General features: G+C 44.3%; 1 long non-coding RNA gene across 1 annotated transcript in view; it reads right to left on the bottom strand.

Moving 5' to 3' along the window:
- LOC139765924 (uncharacterized) overlaps positions 1-21,326 on the bottom strand; it is a 32,682-nt gene extending 11,356 nt beyond the window's left edge. Inside the window, exon 1 of the long non-coding RNA XR_011716758.1 lies at positions 21,213-21,326. This is a non-coding gene — a long non-coding RNA (uncharacterized lncRNA). The remainder of the gene's footprint in view (positions 1-21,212) is intronic.
- Between the last annotated feature and the right edge of the window lie 4,333 nt (positions 21,327-25,659).

The following is a 25,659-nucleotide window of genomic DNA, read 5'->3' on the forward strand; positions in this document are numbered from 1 at the left end:
ATCATTTTACGTTTAACAGACCCAATATTCAAGCAGACCCGTAATTACCATACGCCAATGCCGTCTACCATATCTATCTAACATGGAAATTCTTCGCTGCCTGAAGGCAGCACTTCAAGTACAGGTTTGCCACATGCACCTAACGCACGCACTACCAAAACCACGTACCGTGCTATGGACTGCCACGCCCACGTACGGTGGTATAGGCTGCCACGCCTACGTACGGTACTATAGGCTGCCACGCCCACGAACGGTACTCTAGACTGCCACGCCCACGTACGGTACTATAGACTACTACGCCCACGTACCGTGCTACAGACTGCCACGCCCACGTACCGTCTGTGCGGGCGAAACCATTCGGGGCAGCGTTCGAAGATGACCATCTCACCTCACCTCCCACGTCTGCACATAGGGAGACCAGACACACACACACACACACACACACACACACACACACACACGAGTTTACGAAACGCACAAAGCTGAATACTTCACTGGTGCGCCCAAGGGTCATAAAGCGTCAAGAATACATCCGTGATTTTTACGGTTATACTATGGAAATTACATTTACGTCTATAATCAACTGGGGATATCTTTGTGAGGCAGGTCTGTCGATAGATGCAAATTTTCCCGGCTCGTATCCCGCCATCGGTAAATGTCTGGGGGAAACGGATCATTTTCGCCAGAGACTCCCTCCCTCCTTCCCCCGCAACAACATATCTGTGACGGAGGCACTTCGACATTTCACGAAGGGCCTCCTCGCGCACTGCACCAATTTCCACGTCTCCGTCACTCTCCAGTCAACACCAGGCTTCGACGCCTGGGAAACTCTCGTCTAGTTGGCTGCGTCAACCACACCACTGGGTCCATCACAACCTCGAATCAATTGTCAGTCATCACCCAAAAGGGGGAGGGTGGGGGAATACATAACACAGTCCTGATATAAAGTGTCTACTGAAGAACAACGGGTAACATAGGGACAACAGAAACAGGTGAGAAACAGCTCCCTACACGTTCCCGCGGGAGTGTGTGTGTGTGTGTGTGTGTGTGTGTGTGTGTGTGTGTGTGTGTGTGTGTGTGTGAGGAAGAAGCAGATCGAACAAACAGAGGGAAGACTTGATCAAACACAAACCCAGGATGAGTCACATCTAACAAAAGGAATAATCTGATCTAACAAACCTTGGGGGGGAGAACCTAATCCAGCAAACAGGGTGGGTGGAAACTCTGAGCCATACAGCAGGAGGAGGACCCGTATACAGCAGGAACCAGCGAGGAGGAAGGGTGCAACACTGTGGTTTTTAGTGGCTGGTTAAAGTATAGTGCTACACAGGGGACAGTACTACGGAGAGAAAGACGTATGGGTCAGTACTGAGTATGAGAGGCACATGGGGGAAAAGTACCATGGCTCAATGCACATGGGGTCGTGGCCACGGGTCGTGGCCATGATACTATGGGTCACTATCACGCAGAAGGAGTTGTGGGGTAGAACACTGGGGCAGAATAACCCCTCCACCACCACTCCGGCAACACAACACCGCCTAGAAATCCACTTTATTAATTCCAGGTCAATTCTAGAAACCAGAAGCCAGAACCCAGTCTGCTAACAAGCTTACCCTCCCAGCCTATAACTGCTATAATCAAATTATAACGTGATTGTGTTACAAGTCTGGGAAAATTCTCCAAATAGAAACTTCATTTATCTTCCTCCGTTGAAAGGCCGCTTTGCCTTTCCAGGGATAGAATACTGGATAGGCTAACTCTGCCTTTCCAGGGATAGACTACTGGTTAGGAAGACGATAACTTTAGTAAGGCTTTATGAAACATCAGTAACACAGGAACACTTAAGGTGTCCTGTTAGCTGTTTAAGATATGGTCTTTGGATACTAGGAAGGGTCCGTAAGTGGATCCTCAACAACAAACAAGCACCTAGGATGCCTAAAGGATCCTGAAGGAACCTGGAACACCTTGATGATCAATGAATGACCTAGAGAGACATGAGGGGGACGGCGGGGAGATCTCCTACCTCAGAGAGACTTTGGAGTCTGAGGGGTTAGTGAGACTAGGAGACCTACCGGACCTGTCAATACCTGAGGGAACTGAGGGTATCATACAACCTCTCTAGGGTCGGGCTGCTCTCAGCTGGCAGACCGCGGGCCGGATCCAGAGCACGGCAAGCTTGGGTACGGACCCTAACCTCCTCTCCCTCTCTGTACAGTAACTCGCGAAAAAAAAAAAAAAAATAGATATATAAATGAATAAATAAAAACAGGAAGGTTTTCTTTTACAGTACATCTGTATCTGGTAGTATTTCATTCCACTGTATTAAATCAAGTTTCCAGTTATTCGGAGAGTCTACATCGGCATGAAATAAATAGTAAGGCGTACGCTTATCTATTTTTTTTTGTTGCGTTATTTCAAAGAAAGCCTTTAAACCGGACCTTTGCCAATTGGGAAATTAGCGTGACTGAGCCTTCACTAATGGCAACTGGGTAACCCGGCTGTAGGTGTTCAAATACCACTATGAGACCTAGAGGACTTTGAGACACTGGGTGGCCTGTTATACAAATTGGGATCAAGAATGAGGAAATGAAAATAGAGTAATGGGGGAGAGGTGAGGAGAGGGGAGATGAGGGGGGGAGGATGAGTGAAGAAGCAAAGGTGTAGGGAGGTGAAAGATGAGAGGGAAGGGGAAGGATAAAGGGAGACTGAGGGATTGAGGGTAAGAGAAGGAGCAAGGGAGAAACATGGTGCAATGGAGGATGAACCGGCGGTCAGGAGAGAGAGAGAGAGAGTAAAAGAAGGGAGGAAAGACAAGAGACAGGTGAGCGGTGAGGGCAAAGGGTGGAGTAAAGGGAAGGAAGTGGGTAGATGGAGACAGACGGAGTGAGGGAGGGTGTGAGGGAGAAGGGTGAGCAAGATGAGGAGCAAGTGGGGTCACTAGGGTGTAACGATATCACCCCGTACCCTGCCGGGGATGAAGTCATTATGCAGCAGGGAGTCGATCAAAGTGCGTAGCCCCCCCCCCCCCCCCCCCTACACACACACACACACACACACACACACACACACACACACAGAAGCAGATCGTGCTGGTGTGTACACTGTGAGGCTCTGGGAGATTTCCCCACACACTGCTCCACAAACCTGTCCCGCTAGAACCACAGTGGTGGTTGTGGTGTTGGTGCGTCGGTGGTTCATGGTCCCACTGTGACAGTGGTGGTGTAGGTGTGTCAGTGGATGATCGTCCCACTGTGACAGTGGTGGTGTAGGTGTGTCAGTGGATGATCGTCCCGCTGTGACAGTAGTGGTGCAGGTGTGTCAGTGGATGATCGTCCCGTTGTAACAGTGGTGGTGCAGGTGTGTCAGTGGATGATCGTCCCACTGTGACAGTGGTGGTGTAGGTGTGTCAGTGGATGATCGTCCCGTTGTAACAGTGGTGGTGCAGGTGTGTCAGTGGATGATCGTCCGACTGTGACAGTGGTGGTGCAGGTGTGTCAGTGGATGATCGTCCCACTGTGACAGTGGTGGTGCCGGTGAGTCAGACAGTGGTGATGGTGTGTTACCTGTGTGTTAATACCTGTTGGTACAATAAGAGCGTTTCTCCATCTTATTTAATCATTATTTACCCTCCTTCACTTTAACCTTAACAACATTTCTTTTTTTTTTTTTTTTCTCTTCCACATTTTTTTGTGTTGCAAATATTTCAGTGGGTCGACGGCGATACACGAATTTCGGTGTCTCTTCCATAACAGGGGGATATTCCGTGGAACACTGTGTCTCCTCTGTATCATGTACATCCAGGATCTATTTTTCAGTCCTCTGTCGCGAACGCAACGCTGCTTCTCATCTTTCATTAACATTTGAAAAAGTGTGGGGCGTCCTCTCCAGAATATAATACGTTTTAAGCCCCATCATATATATATATATATATATATATATATATATATATATATATATATATATATATATATATATATATATATATATATATATTCAACCCCACCCATAGCATTGCACCCATATATTTCCCCCACTCACCAGCAAGCGACCTTTAACCCTTACAGACCCAGGGCAAATGGCGTGCTCCCACCACACACACACAAGGCTCCTGGAACCCCTCTCCTCCTTCCTCTACACTCCTCCCTCCTCCCTCTCCTGGTGCTGAACGGGAGAAGACCTTCTCCCCAGCCATACCTTCACCCACTAGACCTCCCAGCACAACCCCAAGACTCGAACCATTCCCTCTCCTCGTCCTTCTCCAGGGCGTCTCGAAGGCTTCGCCAGCAGGTGGCACACCCAGGTTTTCCCCCGCTGGTTATTTAGAGGGGTCTCGCCTGGAAGTGACACCTCGGTCACCGCCCAAGTATTGGGGCGGTGCCTGGGCGTGAGTCCTGAGGCCCCGCAGCTTGTGAAATACTTATAAGAAAACGATGAGGTTCAGGGGGGGAGAAAAATCTCTTTTAGGGAGGTGAGGGAAAGAGGTGACGTGTGTGTGTGTGTGTGTGTGTGTGTGTGTGTGTGTGTGTGTGTGTGTGTGTGTGTGTGATTGTGGTTATGTTGAGGGGGTAGAAGTGGAGGCATGGAAGGAGAAGGAGAGAGAAAGAAGGAAAGAGAGAGAAATTGGGAAGGTGTAAGACCAGAGACGAACAGACATGCAAGTTTGGTCACAGCACTTTGAAAATAAAAGAGCGAAAAAAGAGAGAAGGTCTAGAGAGAGAGAGAGAGAGAGAGAGAGAGAGAGAGAGAGAGAGAGAGAGAGAGAGAGAGAGAGAGAGAGAGAGAAACGGTTCCAAAATGGAAAGACCTGAGCTACAGGACAAGGTTAGAGGGCCTTGTATTGCCCACGGGGGAATACAGAAGAGTAAGGGGTGACCTGATCACAACCTTTAGGATTTCGAAAGCGAGTTTGCTGACGTTAACGGTGAACAGTCCTCCGAAAGCTGCAAGGATAGAGGAACCAGAGGACGGAACATGGAATTATGCGTGAAGCTCGCTAGATACGATGCGAGGGAGCTGTTTGACAGTATGAAAGTGGTTGGATGAAATTAGATGAAAGAGGACTTTGTGAATACGGTCAGTACACAGGAGTTGAAAAGGGTTGGACGATAATGAAGGTTCGCTGGGAATTCGCTGCCTTGCTATGACGCATTCTGATCCCTCACACACACATTTACTAGATAAAATGTTTCGACAGCTTTGGGCCCTTGTGAGGTGGGAGCGTTAGACGCTACAAGTACACTGTGGGAACGTTAGACGCTAAAAGTACCCTCTGTGGGAGTGTAATACACTACAAGTACACTATGTGGGAGTGTTAGACACTCCCAGTACACTCTGTGGGAACGTCAGACGCTACAAGTCAAATATGTGGGAGAGTTAGACGCTACAAGTACAGTATGAGAGCGTCAGACGCTGCAAGTACACTCTGTGGGAGTATTGGACGCTACAAGTACACTCTGTGGGAGTGTTAGACGCTACAAGTACACTATGTGGGAGTGTTAGACGCTACAAATACACTGTGGGAGCGTTAGACGCTGCAAGTACACTCTGTGGGAGTATTGGACGCTACAAGTACACCCTGTGGGAGTGTTAGACGCTACAAGTACACTATGTGGGAGTGTTAGACGCTACAAATACACTGTGGGAGCGTTAGACGCTGCAAGTACACTCTGTGGGAGTGTTAGACGCTACAAGTACAGTATGAGAGCGTCAGACGCTGCAAGTACACTCTGTGGGAGTGTTAGACGCTACAGCACGCTGCAGTAGAGGGACCAAACATGGCCAAAAAGCCAGAGTTTTCATACACCACAGGATGGTGACTCACAGAGAAATGGTGGTGACCTCTCCTTCCTCGACACTGCATCCTCGTGTGGGAGACGCACGCCCGTGCCACAGAGGATTCACTTGACCTGACCTGACCCTCAGGTCAGGTCTCTCAACGGAGGATAAACTGATGTGACGATGGGAAGACTAACCAGGTAGCGGACGTACCATAAATGGGATGGATGTTCCGGCACTGCTTCGAACCCGCCACCCTGACGGCACGGTGAGTCACCAGGCCTGCCACCCTTACCGCACGGTGTCGCCAGGCCTGCCACCCTTACCGCACGGTGAGTCACCAGGCCTGCCACCCTTACCGCACGGTGTCACCAGGCCTGCCACCCTTACCGAAGTCACTGTAGGTGTCGCTTGCACGACCACAAACACATCAATAATTCTCAAAGTTGCCCAGTTCAGAGAGCCATAGATGAAGTTCAGACAGCCATCACTGAAGTTCAGAGAGGCATTCCTGAAGTTCAGAGAGCCATAGATGAAGTTCAGACAGCCATCACTGAAGTTCAGAGAGCCATATCATTGAAGTTCAGAAAGCCATCACTGAAGTTCAGAGAACCATTACTGAAGTTCACAGAGCCATCACTGAAGTTCAGAGAACCATTACTGAAGTTTAGAGAGGCATTCCTGAAGTTTAGAGAGGCATTCCTGAAGTCCAGAGAGCCATATCATTGAAGTTCAGAAAGGCATATCACTGAAGTTCAAAGAATCATTACTAAAGTTCAGAGAGCCAATAATGAAGTTCAGCGAGGCATTATTGACGTTCAGAGAACCCTCACTGAAGTTCAGAGAGCCATCACTGAAGTTCAGAGGGCCATAGATGAAGTTCAGACAGCCATCACTGAAGTTCAGAGAACCATTACTGAAGTTTAGAAAGGCATTCCTGAAGTTTAGAAAGGCATTCCTGAAGTTTAGAGAGGCATTCCTGAAGTTTAGAGAGCCATATCATTGAGGTTCAGAAAGGCATATCACTGAAGTTCAAAGAATCATTACCAAAGTTCAGAGAGCCAATAATGAAGTTCAGCGAGGCATTATTGACGTTCAGAGAACCCTCACTGAAGTTCAGAGAGCCATTACTTAAGTTCAGAGGGCCATCACTGAAGTTCAGAGGGCCATCACTGAAGTTCAGAGGGCCAAGACTGCTTCCCGGGAAACACTACTTTTCCCGCTACTTGTCACCGTCTCTAACATGTTTAACATTTAATTCGATCTCGTGGCCGCTTGCTCAAGAGGCGGCGGGCGGCAACCCTCACCCCACTGTCACTCTCCAGCCTTGCAGGACATGGTATGACCTGGCACCAGGACCAGCCACACAAACTGCGCCATCATTAAGGAGAATTACCCCAGTGCACCGCCTCTGGCCCCACACCATCACTCACCCCACCAAACACCCCCTCTCCCCTCCCCCACGTTCGGCGCTACACGCGCTAAATCCACTCATTAATCTCAGACGTGAGTTTCCTCCCTTCTCACACATTTAGTTCTCTCTCTCTCTCGCTCTCTCTCTCTCTCTCTCTCTCTCTCTCTCTCTCTCTCTCTCTCTCTCTCTATGGGCCGACAGTTTCAAGTGATTAGAACCGTCTCCGTCCGTCATGCGCACGGGCTACGCCAAAGGCTTGCTTTCTACGAAGGGAAAGACGGATTGAGAGAGAGACGCAATGGTACAGGCAAAGCGAGAAAATGCCTAACTCTCGTCCAACAGACGAGAAAAATGGGCCTGTGAGTTGTCGTGGAGGACACAGAAACTCCGGGTCTCTCCCGCTGGTGAACTACACTCATATCGATGTGGGTGTCCCCTCCGTGAAGAGAGAGAGAGAGAGAGAGAGAGAGAGAGAGAGAGAGAGAGAGAGAGAGGCATCCGTGTCGGAGCAACGGCCTTAACGATGCTTCACTATCAGTCTTCACAGACCCACAACCCCCGTCTATAACCCCCCCCGGCCAATAACCAAAATGTGATCTTGACCACACGTCAGGCTGTTCGATCACCAGCAACACACGGGTCATCTGGCTTCGAAACATGTGTCCTTTATTCACAGCGACGAATCGTACATTTATCTTATGATTCTTTTTCTATATTTCGCGTTCTGGTTACCAGCCTATCAAAAACGTTTTTTTTTTTTTTATACGTTTCACCAAGGAAACGTATTGTAATTTTTCGTACTTTAGGAAGGGTAGTGGATTTGGTTGATAACCTCAGAACCAGGACTAATTTTCATGCTGAATATGAATCTCAGGTTTAAATGGTAGGGTCAGGGGTCATCAAGGGCTATAATGAAGGACTTCAAGGTTCCTATTGTGGCTTAAGGAAGCGCCCTAAATGACCCCCTACACACCATTTCAGCCAGAGATTCGTATTCAGCGTGAAAAATAGTGAGGCTACTGAGGTTATCAAGCTAATCTATTTCCCTTCGAAAAATACCCAAAAAAAATTGGAGGTATTAATTAATCAGATCAGGGTATTTTGTTTAAGCTTCCCCCCCAAAAAAAAAATTTTGCTTTAGAATTGAAACATATAATGAAACGCTTCTGTACTTCCTGCACAGACTACACTCCTCTGTATATTGTTGTTTTGCAACGTTACCCACTGTAACCCATCATACCGTGCCTCTCATATATATACATCGCTCCTTTATATCAATATACGAAGTTATTTGGAGGCAAAATATATACATATGTATATATCTAAATGTCTTTAATGTAATCGCGTTAAAAAAAAGGAACCAGTGCATTTCATCCCACCTAATTCATTAAATATTTCACGACACAAATTTATGCTCCCTTCTAGGAAATTCTGTTGACGCAACTCTGTAACTTTAATCCAGTTTTTTTTCCCCCGGTGTTACTGGGCGTCCCCAGGCTCTTGTTTTGCATAAACCAGTTACGGAAGTAATTGTTGGAGAGAGAGAGAGAGAGAGAGAGAGAGAGAGAGAGAGAGAGAGAGAGAGAGAGAGAGAGAGAGAGAGAGAGAGAGGGAGAGAGAGAGAGAGAGAGAGAGAGAGAGAGAGAGAGAGAGAGAGAGAGAGAGAGAGAGAGAGAGAGAGAGAGATTCAGGGGCCTCTAGCTGCATGCGTACATTCAGGGGCCTCTGGTTCCATGAGTACATATATATATATATATATATATATATATATATATATATATTTTTTTTTTTTTTTTTTTTTTTATACTTTGTCGCTGTCTCCCGCGTTTGCGAGGTAGCGCGAGGAAACAGACGAAAGAAATGGCCCTACCCCCATACACACGTACATACACACGTCCACACACGCAAATATACATACCTACACAGCTTTCCATGGTTTACCCCAGACGCTTCACATGCCTTGATTCAATCCACTGACAGCACGTCAACCCCTGTATACCACATCGCTCCAATTCACTCTATTCCTTGCCCTCCTTTCACCCTCCTGCATGTTCAGGCCCCGATCACACAAAATCTTTTTCACTCCATCTTTCCACCTCCAATTTGGTCTCCCTCTTCTCCTCGTTCCCTCCACCTCCGACACATATATCCTCTTGGTCAATCTTTCCTCACTCATTCTCTCCATGTGCCCAAACCATTTCAAAACACCCTCTTCTGCTCTCTCAACCACGCTCTTTTTATTTCCACACATCTCTCTTACCCTTACGTTACTTACTCGATCAAACCACCTCACACCACACATTGTCCTCAAACATCTCATTTCCAGCACATCCATCCTCCTGCGCACAACTCTATCGATAGCCCACGCCTCGCAACCATACAACATTGTTGGAACCACTATTCCTTCAAACATACCCATTTTTGCTTTCCGAGATAATGTTCTCGACTTCCACACATTTTTCAAGGCTCCCAAAATTTTCGCCCCCTCCCCCACCCTATGATCCACTTCCGCTTCCATGGTTCCATCCGCTGACAGATCCACTCCCAGATATCTAAAACACTTCACTTCCTCCAGTTTTTCTCCATTCAAACTCACCTCCCAATTGACTTGACCCTCAACCCTACTGTACCTAATAACCTATAACCTATATAACCTATATAACCTATATATATATATATATATATATATATATATATATATATATATATATATATATATATATATATATATATATATATAACCTATATAACCTAATAACCTATATATATATATATATATATATATATATATATATATATATATATATACACGAACCAATATACCATTCTACAATTAAGAAATTCATCTTTTTATCAAAGGAAATTATTCACAACGTGAAATCATATGATGATGTGCAGGTCACACATGAATGTTCCTCTGTGCGGGCACTGTGCTGGGATGAGGAGGATAGTGATGGAGGGGATGAAGGGAGAAGGATAGGCTGTGGTGAATGGTGGTGGTGGTGGTGGTGGTTAGGTAAATCGTCAGTATGGCAGCGGCCCGGCGTCCTTCCGTTGCTAGGTAACGTGCAATGATGGCCAGCAGCTCCCAGTGCTATGTTGGGGTAAACCCACTCACTCCCTACCTACCTACCAGTCATCCACCCTCTCCCCAACCCATCCCTGCCCTGGCCAGAGATAACATTCCCTCCCTCACTCCCTCCCCATCCTTCGCCTACCAACAATTCGCCAACCATATTCGCAGGGGGTCAGCGCTCACTGATACCCCCCTACGATGATGACAACACCGAAGAACAACACGAAAGACTGAAGATTCATACCACCTATGTCAGAGAAGCGACACAGAAAGTACGGCACAGACAACGATGACACAAGCTGCCGACACATGTGAGACCTCGACCACAATACAGACCCGGAACATCCTTGGTTCACTCGAAGCTCCGAAGCACTAAGAGAGGTTCCAGCCAGCTGTCGTTGTATCCTACGAGCAAGGTTGAGTGTACTGAATCAAGTTAAAAGCCTGTGAGGTTTCAAATCAGTCGGGCGCCCCAAGGAAAAAAAAAAAAAAAAAAAAACGCATTGCGTTCTTAAACATCCGGAAAGAAAAATGATAAGAAAATAAGAACTACGTTACGAAAGTAAAGAAAAATTATGCTGCTCTTACTTGGGAATGAGACACACTCTGAAGGATTCAGTTTTGCCACGTATTTTAACAGTTTTGCCTCGTATTTTAACCTTAAGATAAATAAAAGCCTTCATCCTGCCCACTAGGATAATATGCCAATTCCCAAATCTCCAATTTCACCGATACTGGCCGTCGAAAACGTTTCCCCTATTTTTCACCACAACTGCGTCAAGGTGAGGAAGGGTCTCATATTTCTCCCTGCCCCTTGATGCGTCGTCCCCAGGTAAGGGAGGTGCGGAAGAAGCCGACACAGTTCTGCCGCCCGGGCAAACTTTTCGGGAAAGTCTCGGTTCCAAGTCTTCTGTTGGCGAGGAGCTAATGACTTCCCCTCGAGCCGGTGTGTGTGTGTGTGTGTGTGTGTGTGATTGTGGTTATGTTGAGGGGGTAGAAGTGGAGGCATGGAAGGAGAAGGAGAGAGAAAGAAGGAAAGAGAGAGAAATTGGGAAGGTGTAAGACCAGAGACGAACAGACATGCAAGTTTGGTCACAGCACTTTGAAAATAAAAGAGCGAAAAAAGAGAGAAGGTCTAGAGAGAGAGAGAGAGAGATGAGAGAGAGAGAGAGAGGAGAGAGAGAGAGAGAGAGAGAGAAGAGAGAGAGAGAGAGAGACGAGAGAGAGAGAGAAACGGTTCCAAAATGGAAAGACCTGAGCTACAGGACAAGGTTAGAGGGCCTTGTATTGCACACGGAGAGGGAAGGGGGGAAAAACAAAAAAAAAAAAAAAAAAAAAAAAAAAAAAAAAAAAAAAAAAAAAAAAAAAAAAAAAAAAAAATACAGAAGAGATAAGGGGTTGACTGATCACACCTTTAGGATTTCGAAAGCGAGTTTGCTGACGTTAACGGTGAACAGTCCTCCGAAAGCTGCAAGGATAGAGGAACCAGAGGACGGAACATGGAATTATGCGTGAAGTCGCTAGATACGATGCGAGGGAGCTGTTTGACAGTATGAAAGTGGTTGGATGAAATTAGATGAAAGAGGACTTTGTGAATACGGTCAGTACACAGGAGTTGAAAAGGGTTGGACGATAATGAAGGTTCGCTGGGAATTCGCTGCCTTGCTGTGACGCATTCTGATCCCTCACACACACATTTACTAGATAAAATGTTTCGACAGCTTTGGGCCCTTGTGAGGTGGGAGCGTTAGACGCTACAAGTACACTCTGTGGGAGTGTTAGACGCTACAAGTACACTCTGTGGGAGTGTAATACACTACAAGTACACTATGTGGGAGTGTTAGACACTCCCAGTACACTCTGTGGGAACGTCAGACGCTACAAGTAAAATATGTGGGAGAGTTAGACGCTACAAGTACAGTATGAGAGCGTCAGACGCTGCAAGTACACTCTGTGGGAGTATTGGACGCTACAAGTACACTCTGTGGGAGTGTTAGACGCTTCAAGTACACTCTGTGGGAGTGTTAGACGCTACAAATACACTGTGGGAGCGTTAGACGCTTCAAGTACATTCTGTGGGAGTGTTAGACGCTACAAGTACAGTATGAGAGCGTTAGACGCTACAAGTACAGTATGAGAGCGTTAGACGCTACAAGTACACTCTGTGGGAGTGTTAGACGCTACAGCACGCTGCAGTAGAGGGACCAAACATGGCCAAAAAGCCAGAGTTTTTATACACCACAGGATGGTGACTCACAGAGGACTGGTGGTGACCTCTCCTTCCCCGACACTGCATCATCGTGTGGGAGACGCACGCCCGTGCCACAGAGGATTCACTTGACCTGACCTGACCCTCAGGTCAGGTCTCTCAACGGAGGATAAACTGATGTGACGATGGGAAGACTAACCAGGTAGCGGACGTACCATAAATGGGATGGATGTTCCGGCACTGCTTCGAACCCGCCACCCTGACGGCACGGTGAGTCACCAGGCCTGCCACCCTTACCTCACGGTGTCGCCAGGCCTGCCACCCTTACCGCACGGTGAGTCACCAGGCCTGCCACCCTTACCGCACGGTGTCACCAGGCCTGCCACCCTTACCGAAGTCACTGTAGGTGTCGCTTGCACGACCACAAACACATCAATAATTCTCAAAGTTGCCCAGTTCAGAGAGCCATAGATGAAGTTCAGACAGCCATCACTGAAGTTCAGAGAGGCATTCCTGAAGTTCAGAGAGCCATAGATGAAGTTCAGACAGCCATCACTGAAGTTCAGAGAGCCATATCATTGAAGTTCAGAAAGCCATCACTGAAGTTCAGAGAACCATTACTGAAGTTCACAGAGCCATCACTGAAGTTCAGAGAACCATTACTGAAGTTTAGAAAGGCATTCCTGAAGTTTAGAGAGGCATTCCTGAAGTCCAGAGAGCCATATCATTGAAGTTCAGAAGGGCATATCACTGAAGTTCAAAGAATCATTACCAAAGTTCAGAGAGACAATAATGAAGTTCAGCGAGGCATTACTGACGTTCAGAGAACCCTCACTGAAGTTCAGAGAGCCATTACTGAAGTTCAGAGAGCCATTACTGAAGTTCAGAGGGCCATCACTGAAGTTCAGAGGGCCATCACTGAAGTTCAGAGGGCCAAGACTGCTTCCCGGGGAACACTACTTTTCCCGCTACTTGTCACCGTCTCTAACATGTTTAACATTTAATTCGATCTCGTGGCCGCTTGCTCAAGAGGCGGCGGGCGGCAACCCTCACCCCACTGTCACTCTCCAGCCTTGCAGGACATGGTATGACCTGGCACCAGGACCAGCCACACAAACTGCGCCATCATTAAGGAGAATTACCCAGTGCACCGCCTCTGGCCCCACACCATCACTCACCCCACCAAACACCCCCTCTCCCCTCCCCCGCGTTCGGCGCTACACGCGCTAAATCCACTCATTAATCTCAGACGTGAGTTTCCTCCCTTCTCACACATTTAGTTCTCTCTCTCTCTCGCTCTCTCTCTCTCTCGCTCTCTCTCTCTCTCTTCTCTCTCTCTCTCTATGGGCCGACAGTTTCAAGTGATTAGAACCGTCTCCGTCCGTCATGCGCACGGGCTACGCCAAAGGCTTGCTTTCTACGAAGGGAAAGACGGATTGAGAGAGAGAGAGAGATGAGAGAGAGAGAGAGAGTAGAGAGAGAGAGAGAGGAGAGAGAGAGAGAGTGAGAGAGAGAGAGAGTGAGAGAGAGAGAGAGGAGAGAGAGAGAGAGGAGAGAGAGAGAGAGATGAGAGAGAGAGAGAGTGAGAGAGAGAGAGAGAGATTCAGGGGCCTCTAGCTGCATGCGTACATTCAGGGGCCTCTGGTTCCATGAGTACATATATATATATATTTTTTTTTTTTTTTTTTTTTTTTTTTTTTTTTTTTTTTTTTTTTTTTTTTTTTTTTTTTTTTTTTTTTTTTTTTTTTTTTTTTTTTTTTTTTTTTTTTTTTTTTTTTTTTTTTTTTTTTTTTTTTTTTTTTTTTTTTTTTTTTTTTTTTTTTTTTTTTTTTTTTTTTTTTTTTTTTTTTTTTTTTTTTTTTTTTTTTTTTTTTTTTTTTTTTTTTTTTTTTTTTTTTTTTTTTTTTTTTTTTTTTTTTTTTTTTTTTTTTTTTTTTTTTTTTTTTTTTTTTTTTTTTTTTTTTTTTTTTTTTTTTTTTTTTTTTTTTTTTTTTTTTTTTTTTTTTTTTTTTTTTTTTTTTTTTTTTTTTTTTTTTTTTTTTTTTTTTTTTTTTTTTTTTTTTTTTTTTTTTTTTTTTTTTTTTTTTTTTTTTTTTTTTTTTTTTTTTTTTTTTTTTTTTTTTTTTTTTTTTTTTTTTTTTTTTTTTTTTTTTTTTTTTTTTTTTTTTTTTTTTTTTTTTTTTTTTTTTTTTTTTTTTTTTTTTTTTTTTTTTTTTTTTTTTTTTTTTTTTTTTTTTTTTTTTTTTTTTTTTTTTTTTTTTTTTTTTTTTTTTTTTTTTTTTTTTTTTTTTTTTTTTTTTTTTTTTTTTTTTTTTTTTTTTTTTTTTTTTTTTTATACGTTTCACCAAGGAAACGTATTGTAATTTTTCGTATTTTAGGAAGGGTAGTGGATTTGGTTGATATCCTCAGAACCAGGACTAATTTTCATGCTGAATATGAATCTCAGGTTTAAATGGTAGGGTCAGGGGTCATCAAGGGCTATAATGAAGGACTTCAAGGTTCCTATGGTGGCTTAAGGAAGCGCCCTAAATGACCCCCTACACACCATTTCAGCCAGAGATTCGTATTCAGCGTGAAAAATAGTGAAGCTACTGAGGTTATCAAGCTAATCTATTTCCCTTCGAAAAATACCCAAAAAAAATTGGAGGTATTAATTAATCAGATCAGGGTATTTTGTTTAAGCTTCCCCCCAAAAAAAATTTTGCTTTAGAACTGAAATATATAATGAAACGCTTCTGTACTTCCTATACAGACTACACTCGTCTGTATATTGTTGTTTTGCAACGTTACCCACTGTAACCCATCATACCGTGCCTCTCATATATATACATCGCTCCTTTATATCAATATACGAAGTTATTTGGAGGCAAAATATATACATATGTATATATCTAAATGTCTTTAATGTAATCGCGTTAAAAAAAAGGAACCAGTGCATTTCATCCCACCTAATTCATTAAATATTTCACGACACAAATTTATGCTTCCTTCTAGGAAATTCTGTTGACGCAACTCTGTAACTTTAATCCAGTTTTTTTTCCCCCGGTGTTACTGGGCGTCCCCAGGCTCTTGTTTTGCATAAACCAGTTACGGAAGTAATTGTTGGAGAGAGAGAGAGAGAGAGAGAGAGAGAGAGAGAGAGAGAGAGAGAGAGAGAGAGAGAGAGAGATTCAGGGGCCTCTAGCTGCATGCGTACATTCAGGGGCCTCTGGTTCCATGAGTACATATATATATATATATATATATATATATATATATATATATATATATATATATATATATATATATATATATATATATATATATATATATACACGAACCAATATACCATTCTACAATTAAGAAATTCATCTTTTTATCAAAGGAAATTATTCACAACGTGAAATCATATGATGATGTGCAGGTCACACATGAATGTTCCTCTGTGCGGGCACTGTGCTGGGATGAGGAGGATAGTGATGGAGGGGATGAAGGGAGAAGGATAGGCTGTGGTGAATGGTGGTGGCGGCGGTGGTGGTGGTTAGGTAAATCGTCAGTATGGCAGCGGCCCGGCGTCCTTCCGTTGCTAGGTAACGTGCAATGATGGCCAGCAGCTCCCAGTGCTATGTTGGGGTAAACCCACTCACTCCCTACCTACCTACCAGTCATCCACCCTCTCCCCAACCCATCCCTGCCCTGGCCAGAGATAACATTCCCTCCCTCACTCCCTCCCCATCCTTCGCCTACCAACAATTCGCCAACCATATTCGCAGGGGGTCAGCGCTCACTGATACCCCCCTACGATGATGACAACACCGAAGAACAACACGAAAGACTGAAGATTCATACCACCTATGTCAGAGAAGCGACACAGAAAGTACGGCACAGACAACGATGACACAAGCTGCCGACACATGTGAGACCTCGACCACAATACAGACCCGGAACATCCTTGGTTCACTCGAAGCTCCGAAGCACTAAGAGAGGTTCCAGCCAGCTGTCGTTGTATCCTACGAGCAAGGTTGAGTGTACTGAATCAAGTTAAAAGCCTGTGAGGTTTCAAATCAGTCGGGCGCCCCAAGAAAAAAAAAAAAAAAAAACGCATTGCGTTCTTAAACATCCGGAAAGAAAAATGATAAGAAAATAAGAACTACGTTATGAAAGTAAAGAAAAATTATGCTGCTCTTACTTGGGAATGAGACACTCTGAAGGATTCAGTTTTGCCTCGTATTTTAACAGTTTTGCCTCGTATTTTAACCGTAAGATAAATAAAAGCCTTCATCCTGCCCACTAGGATAATATGCCAATTCCCAAATCTCCAATTTCACCGATACTGGCCGTCGAAAACGTTTCCCCTATTTTTCACCACAACTGCGTCAAGGTGAGGAAGGGTCTCATATTTCTCCCTGCCCCTTGATGCGTCGTCCCCAGGTAAGGGAGGTGCGGAAGAAGCCGACACAGTTCTGCCGCCCGGGCAAACTTTTCGGGAAAGTCTCGGTTCCAAGTCTTCTGTTGGCGAGGAGCTAATGACTTCCCCTCGAGCCGGTGTGTGTGTGTGTGTGTGTGTGTGTGTGTGTGTGTGTGTGTGTGTGTGTGTGTGTGTCAGATGAATGTAACCAACGACTAATCTACTCTTACTACTACTACTAATGCTGCTGCTACTACTACTACTACTACTGTTGTACGTTAAGATGGGCCGGGACGACTGAGAGTTGAAGTTATAGGTTGCGGGGATTCAGGGATGGGAGGGAAATGGTATAAGGGGAGGAGAGGGAGTGGGACGGTAAAATGGAGCAGTCTGGTGGAGAGAGTTACATTTTCTGTTCGTTTCTTCCCGCATCCACTGGTGATAACACACACGACGTTATATTAATTTACTTTCGCAGATCTACTCTCTCGTCGCTGGCGTAAATCTAATGCGACACATTCGTATGATACCTGATGAGGGCGAGGCATGCAATGCATGGTGCTATAGGTGTCTACTGAACAAGAGCATCTGTTAATGGCTGTCGTATTACACCTCCTGTTTACTGAGAATCTGTTAAATGAAGCCACTTCAAAACCTTTAAATCGGGGATATTTTAACTGAAGGTAATTCATAACCCCTTTAATCTATTCAATGAGGCTCTTTCTTTACATCTTTATCAGGAATATGTAAGCAAAAACCATTTCACAACCACTTTATCGAGGGTCTGTTAACAGGAGCCATTTCACAACCACTTCATCGGAGATCTGTTGACTCAAGTAGCTGCATCCGGGGGGTTCATAGCCTTGGATGAGTTACTGATGCAGAGTAGGAGAACTGAACGCGCTTCAAGACCGTCCCTGTGCACTACGTCACAAGTGTAAACATCAGAAACAGCGGGAAGAACATGTCAACCTTACCTTCACCAGGCCACTGTGTGAACCACTGGTGACTAACAGTGAACACCACTGTCTCACAAGGTAAACACCGAGAGGCTATATGTCAACACTGAATGAGAAGACCTGGTCTAGAGGGCGAGTTGTCAGATGCACCAAGATTAACCTACTTGGTCACGACTGCACGACGCCTTGGTTGTAAAGCAGCGTCGCGCTACAGCGTCGTTGCCTCGAGGGCAGTGGTCTCGCCTTCTAGTGCTCAAGGGTCGATCCGTCGTGCTCAAGGGTTTTTAGTACCTTCGTCCTCAATGGTCGAAGCATCGTGTTCCAGAGCCGCGCCCTCATCTACCTCAAAGTGAAGGTTAGTGTAGGACAATTTATAACACCAGTCCTGAAGCTTATTCCGAACCCCCCATCATCATCCTGATGGGTCTGGATCTATGCCATGTCATCACGGCCACACGGAGACCTCAGCTTACAAAAATCAATATAGATATGGACGAGAATAAAGCCACAATCGGTGACGCCAGTAACTCGATCTGGGTCAGTCAGGGCAAATGGATTTTATGGATGAGCGATAACATGTGAGGCTTCAACAGCAACGATGTCCATCAACGTTGTCCCATACCACCAGCGCCCCATACCACCAGTGTCCCATACTAGTAGCGTCCCATACCAGCAGACTCCCATACCAGCAGCGTCCCATAACAACAGCGTCCCATACCATCGGTATCCCATACCAATAGCATCCGTTCCTAACAGCAACCCATAACAACAGCGTCCCATAACAACAGCGTCCCATAACAACAGCGTCCCATAACAACAGCATCCCATAACCACAGCGTCCCATACCCATAGCGTCCCATACCAAAGGTGTCATAAGAGACCCATGGGTCTAGGTAGCCTTCGGACGACCAACAGACCCACAGACTGATGCCATCACAGAAGCATCGACCACAAGCCTCAGCCAGGCTCCAGCAGGATATATATCACAGGTCCATTATACAAGTTACCCATCCATCATGATGGATGATATGATCTGTGTAGACAAGAAAATGGAGTTATTTACTCATCAGCCTATATGTACCAAGCGTAGTGTCATTATCTATCATATAATCCCAGTAGCCCCCTTTTTTTTCAGGGGGGGCACCTACACCTTTAAGGCTGCGTTACACTTCGGAGCAGGAAGAGGGTGGAAGCCTTTGAAACGGGAAGTTCCGTTACGAGATTGTACACAACTGACGATGACACAAGCCTCGCTTAAAGCCGACAAAATTTTCACTCGCTACAGAGAGAGAGAGAGAGAGAGAGAGAGAGAGAGAGAGAGAGAGAGAGAGAGAGAGAGAGAGAGAGAGAGAGAATTGGACCGCAAAAAATTCCGGGAATGAAAAAAAGAAAAAAAAGTCTATACTGTGGCCACTGGTGTAGGAGCGGGTGGTGTGCATACAGCAGCCAACACACCTGTACTGTTCTTAAATTTCCTCCACTTCTCGTCGTATCCGCCCCTCCTCCTACATGCCCCCCATTATGGACGAGAACATCCTCACAGCCACTAGCTGGCATCCTCCCCATCCCGACCTCATTGGCCTGCTAGGTAAAACACACACACACACACACACACACACACACACACACACACATCTGTTCATACGAACTCTTAAACCCCTACAGAGACGCCCACCGGCTGTGAGGGTCGTGAAAGAGCAACATGCCCCACACACTATCCAAACAGGTTGTCTGACCCTCCCCCTTTCCTGCAGCAGGCGCGGGCGTGAATGGCCGTATGGAAGTGTTGGCCCAGCAGGCGGGCGTGTGGACATCATTAAACCCATGAATGAGGAGTGCCAGTGGGCGTGCGAGGCCAGCGGGTGGGCGTGTGAGGGCGGAGGGTGGGGCGCGCCGGGTGTCATTAAGACGCCTTGAATAACCCCGTGCTAGAGGGACACTAAAGAGGGAGGTGGCCCCGTGGTGTCCACGAGGTGAGCAAAGCTACACCAAACGCACGAATTTTTTGGCTATGCTCTCCCCACCCCCCACCTCCCCTTACATCCCCTCCCTTCCCTAACACCTCCCACCCCCTTCCCTAACCCCCTACTGTCACCACGCGGGATTGTAATCCACCTACAGGAGAGCGTAAACCAACCACAGTTGAATGCAAACCAGTATTCATAACCTGACCGTGTGTAAACTAACCACAAGATTGTCCGCCAACCACAGTAGTGTATACGGACGACTAAGAATGTAAACCAGCCACGAGATCGTAAACCAACTCACTGAAATGTAAACCAAAATTCTGAACCATCCAAGAATGTAAACAAATCACAAGCGTAAACAATGTACGTAAAAGGAAGAATGAAAAATAAAGTACGGTGTAAATGGTACTCCAAGACACGTCATTTTCTGTCACATATTCTGTCAAAAAAAAAAAAAAAAGATCGTTTACGATACCAAATACCTGTCGCTAACCACGACCACTTTTGTGCCATGCCACGGAAATATTGTCCTGGGCTCACACTACGTCAAGCGTCGTCTGACCACACCACAGTGTCCTACGATCACGTCACAGGAATGCCCTGAAGACGCACCAAGTCTACCCTAAAACATTTCATGGTCAGGTCACACGAAGTGTCCTGACCTGATATCACACGATCGGTTCACGGGAGGAGGTGTTGTGAGGGTAAATCACAAACAGTGTCCTAAGCTCACGACACAGGAACAGTGCCATAAAACCCCCAACACAGGAATAGTGTCCTAAGCTCACGACACAGGAACAGTGCCATAAACCCCCAACACAGGGATAGTGTCCGAAGTTCACGACACAGGGACTGTGCCACAGTGCATGGATTATGTCCTAAGCTCGCAGCACATACAACAGACTGAGTTCTAATATCCCAAAATAAAAGTGCCTTAAGCTCCCGAGGTTTGTCTCCCAATCTCACACCACGGTAACACTGTCCTAAGCTCACACCACGTCAACAGTGCCCTGTTCTAACACTATGTTAACAGTGTCTTTGGCTCACACTATGCCAAATGCCCTTGGCTGAAACTATGGCAACTATGTCATTGGCTCACACCATGAAAACAGTGTCCTAGGGTCACAGTACAGTGTCCTTGGCTCACACTATGTAAAGTGCCCGATGCTCACCAAGTGGCAACAAGGGTGTCCCTTGCCCACACAGTGGTAAAAGTGGCCTGAGCTTATTTCATATGGTCACCTGAGACACGACCCAATTTATGAGCATTAAGGTGGCGTAGACAACGAGTAACACTAACACGACAACCTGGTATTACGACGAAAACATACCTATCGTTTATCACATAAAACCGCGTCACAACCACAGCCTATCTCTACAGTCAGCTTGGCCCTTATATACGTAATTATTATTATCGTAACTAACCTGCTGCAGCCGGAGACGAAGTGGACGGATCATCGGGGCTTGGCAATGCCTGATACGCCACACAAACTTGCTCCGAATCGCCCATGGAAACCACAGTGGAATCCTAAGAGCTCTGTTAAAGATTAATCCAAATGTTGGCTCCTTAATTCTCTGTAAAACTTGTCCGAACACACACACATTACTTTTCCAGGAAGGTAAACAGTGCACAACGCGAGACACGTAAAACATCAACATGGCTAACGAACAGCTGATGACTAGTGATGATGAACAACACATAAACAGACGAGAAATTTCAAGGGAGTGGAAAGTCCCGTGGTACAGAAAACAGCGTTAGAAATGCAATGAACTTAAGAAAAACAACCGATGACAGAAAACGCGTGTGCTCATGACAAACTTAAATATATATAAGCGTTATTGTGCATTTTTTTTCTTTTGTTAAAAAGTCATAAGCATTGTATATAGAAAACAGAAGTTGTATGACATATTTTCGGCGCTAGAGAGTGATATACTTCCTTCAGTTAAGGAAGCGTCTCACTCTACAAATCTGTTATATTACCGGACGAATCCTCTTTGAAACATCCTATATATATATATATATATATATATATATATATATATATATATATATATATATATATATATATATATATATATACATATATATATATATATATATATATATATATATATATATATATATATATATATATATATATATATATATATATATATATTAATCAGGTGTTTGCTTTGAAGAATGTATGTGAGAAATACTTAGAAAAGCAAATGGATTTGTATGTAGCATTTATGGATCTGGAGAAGGCATATGATAGAGTTGATAGAGATGCTCTGTGGAAGGTATTAAGAATATATGGTGTGGGAGGCAAGTTGTTAGAAGCAGTGAAAAGTTTTTATCGAGGATGTAAGGCATGTGTACGTGTAGGAAGAGAGGAAAGTGATTGGTTCTCAGTGAATGTAGGTTTGCGGCAGGGGTGTGTGATGTCTCCATGGTTGTTTAATTTGTTTATGGATGGGGTTGTTAGGGAGGTGAATGCAAGAGTTTTGGAAAGAGGGGTAAGTATGAAGTCTGTTGTGGATGAGAGAGCTTGGGAAGTGAGTCAGTTGTTGTTCGCTGATGATACAGCGCTGGTGGCTGATTCATGTGAGAAACTGCAGAAGCTGGTGACTGAGTTTGGTAAAGTGTGTGAAAGAAGAAAGTTAAGAGTAAATGTGAATAAGAGCACGGTTATTTGGTACAGTAGGGTTGAGGGTCAAGTCAATTGGGAGGTAAGTTTGAATGGAGAAAAACTGGAGCAAGTAAAGTGTTTTAGATATCTGGGAGTGGATCTGGCAGCGGATGGAACCATGGAAGCGGAAGTGAATCATAGGGTGGGGGAGGGGGCGAAAATCCTGGGAGCCTTGAAGAATGTGTGGAAGTCGAGAACATTATCTCGGAAAGCAAAAATGGGTATGTTTGAAGGAATAGTGGTTCCAACAATGTTGTATGGTTGCGAGGCGTGGGCTATGGATAGAGTTGTGCGCAGGAGGGTGGATGTGCTGGAAATGAGATGTTTGAGGACAATGTGTGGTGTGAGGTGGTTTGATCGGGTAAGTAATGTAAGGGTAAGAGAGATGTGTGGGGAATAAAAAGAGCGTGGTTGAGAGAGCAGAAGAGGGTGTTTTGAAATGGTTTGGGCACATGGAGAGAATGAGTGAGGAAAGATTGACCAAGAGGATATATGTGTCGGAGGTGGAGGGAACGAGGAGAAGTGGGAGACCAAATTGGAGGTGGAAAGATGGAGTGAAAAATATTTTGTGTGATCGGGGCCTGAACATGCAGGAGGGTGAAGGGAGGGCAAGGAATAGAGTGAATTGGATCTATGTGGTATACCGGGGTTGACGTGCTGCCAGTGGATTGAATCAGGGCATGTGAAGCGTCTGGGGTAAACCATGGAAAGCTGTGTAGGTATGTATATTTGCGTGTGTGGACGTATGTATATACATGTGTATGGGGGTGGGTTGGGCCCTTTCTTTCGCTTGTTTCCTTGCGCTACCTCGCAAACGCGGGAGACAGCGACAAAGCCAAAAAAAAAAAAAAAAAAAAAATATATATATATATATATATATATATATATATATATATATATATACATATATATACTCAAATATCATATCCTTATGCTTCGTGATATGGCTGATTTGCGTGGAGCCTTTGCGTTGCTCGATTAAGAAGACAATAATCCCTTAACCAGCGTCAGGCGTTGCATAAAGCTTTCTCACACTGATCAGTGCGGTGTGTGGACCTTACAGATTGTGAATACTTGCTCCCTTACCCTTCCGTCTGTCTTACCACACTTCCTCCAACCCTCCCTATGACCTCTGACCTTCCTAAATAATCCCAGGACCTCCAGTATGACCTACGACTCTTCACAGTATAATCCTCCGACTTTTGCAATCGTCTCTGACCTTCTTCGATGACCTCCTTGACCTTTCCTCATGGCCCCTTAACCCCTCTCATAACCCATAGCCATTACCCCCTGGCCCTGATCCCTGACTGACGCTTCTCACCCCTGGGTAAGTGACCACAGTTTCCGAATAATGTTTTCTACGTTTCTGATCTTTCTATTGTGGTAGCATCATTGTTGCCACAGTAAAGGATTTTCTATTTTCACTCCTTAAATCTTATACCTCGATCATACCTCTTCAGTGGTCATGAAGGAGAGGGAAGATGTGTTGGGAGATGATAAGTTACGTAAAGTTCAATATATAAATAATTAAACAGCTTGTATGCTTTAACGCTGTTGTTGCGTCTTTGAAATCTTTGAAAATTCGTAGTACATCCACCAGTCAATAACCTTTTTAGGATCTCTAAAACTCCCATTATAGGGAAAAAAGATAAGTACTTAGATAACACGACACAGGTGAGCCAATCCAAAAGGTCATCTCGATTGAAAGAAATAAAGTGAGAAAAAGAAAATCAAAATAATTGGAATTCTAGAGGCGTTCGTAGACCTGAGTCTTAAAGGTAGAAAGGTTAGGAAAGAAGGTAAAGACGAAAAAAGCAACAGAATTCCACATTTTGGCTGATCAAGCAATCATAACAAGTCATTCCTCGAAATTTTACCTTCATGTCAAAATATCATGGACTCACTATAATCTTATCATCTAAATGTTGATGTATCTCAAGTTCACTTAAGGAATCTTGTTATATCACAGCTAAGAAAAGTAATGGTCATACTTAGGTTTACCAGGTGTCACCTACTACTATGAGTATCCCCTTTACATTCTATAAAATACGTTTTCTCTAATAGTCTGATATCTCAGAAAATGATATTAGGATAAGCTAAAGTATTATCGAAGAAGACTAAAATACTTAGAAATTCTTCCACAGAAATGATGAAAAGGAATGAAAACTGGTGTACAGGCGTGTACATACTCTGTACACAGTTCATTGAAAACTATTCCAATGTCAAGAGATGAATAAAGACGAAGCTTCATCGCAAAGTCGACAACTACAAGCTGATTATCTTTCAATACTGTTCTCTTTATCAAATAAATGGGACTTCTTCTGCCTAAATTCACCTTTGAGGAATGACATCTTAAAGGGAGAAATTAATCAGAAGTAATTCTATTCAGAAGATAGAAAAAGCATGCAGACTTCAGCTCACTGTGGGACATTTTATAAAGCAAAACAAATTTTGAAGCATACATTGATACTGTCTGTATTCGTTTAGTAAAGAATATCACTTACAATACATTACTGACAGAACAGTATCTCTATACCTAACTTTTTTCTCTGTTTTTAAAGCTAAAATAAATCAATTTCACTGATATCTGGATCTTCTTTTCTCATACTTCCTTCTCTGATGACGGGGTCTTGTTTCATTCCACCAAGTATCCATACATATATACTCATACACACACACGTATCTAATCACATCTCTCAGCATACATGCACAATATAAACTATTCATATAAACAAATCGTCCTACAGACGATTAAAAGCAGTTGCATTAGACATTCACAAACACTTAATTCGTTTCACAAAATTTTTTATAGACGTTTGACATGTCGAGTTGCATATCAATATACAAGCACACATCTGAAGGTGGACATGAAGGGATTAAAGAAAGATAATACAACAAGGAAACAGTTAAGAAGAATTAAAGAGAGATATTTATGTGACGAAAGGATAATCTATATAAATCATTCATCAGGAACCATCCAGTACGTGGCAAGAAATGGAACGATGAATAATTCAAAAGTCGTTCAAATCAACCATGAAGAAAAGTGGCAAGAGTCTGTCCCTGATTTGAAGGCGTCCCTCTTCATCTATGCCACATTAAGGGATAACTATTTGGGTTCACGAGGGTACCACACAACGGTAAGATTCTCTCTTCTACTGCCAGTAATAATGATAATAATAATAAAGAAAAATAAGTAGACT

This window comes from Panulirus ornatus, chromosome 56, assembly GCF_036320965.1.
Source record: "Panulirus ornatus isolate Po-2019 chromosome 56, ASM3632096v1, whole genome shotgun sequence".
NCBI lineage: Eukaryota > Metazoa > Arthropoda > Malacostraca > Decapoda > Palinuridae > Panulirus > Panulirus ornatus.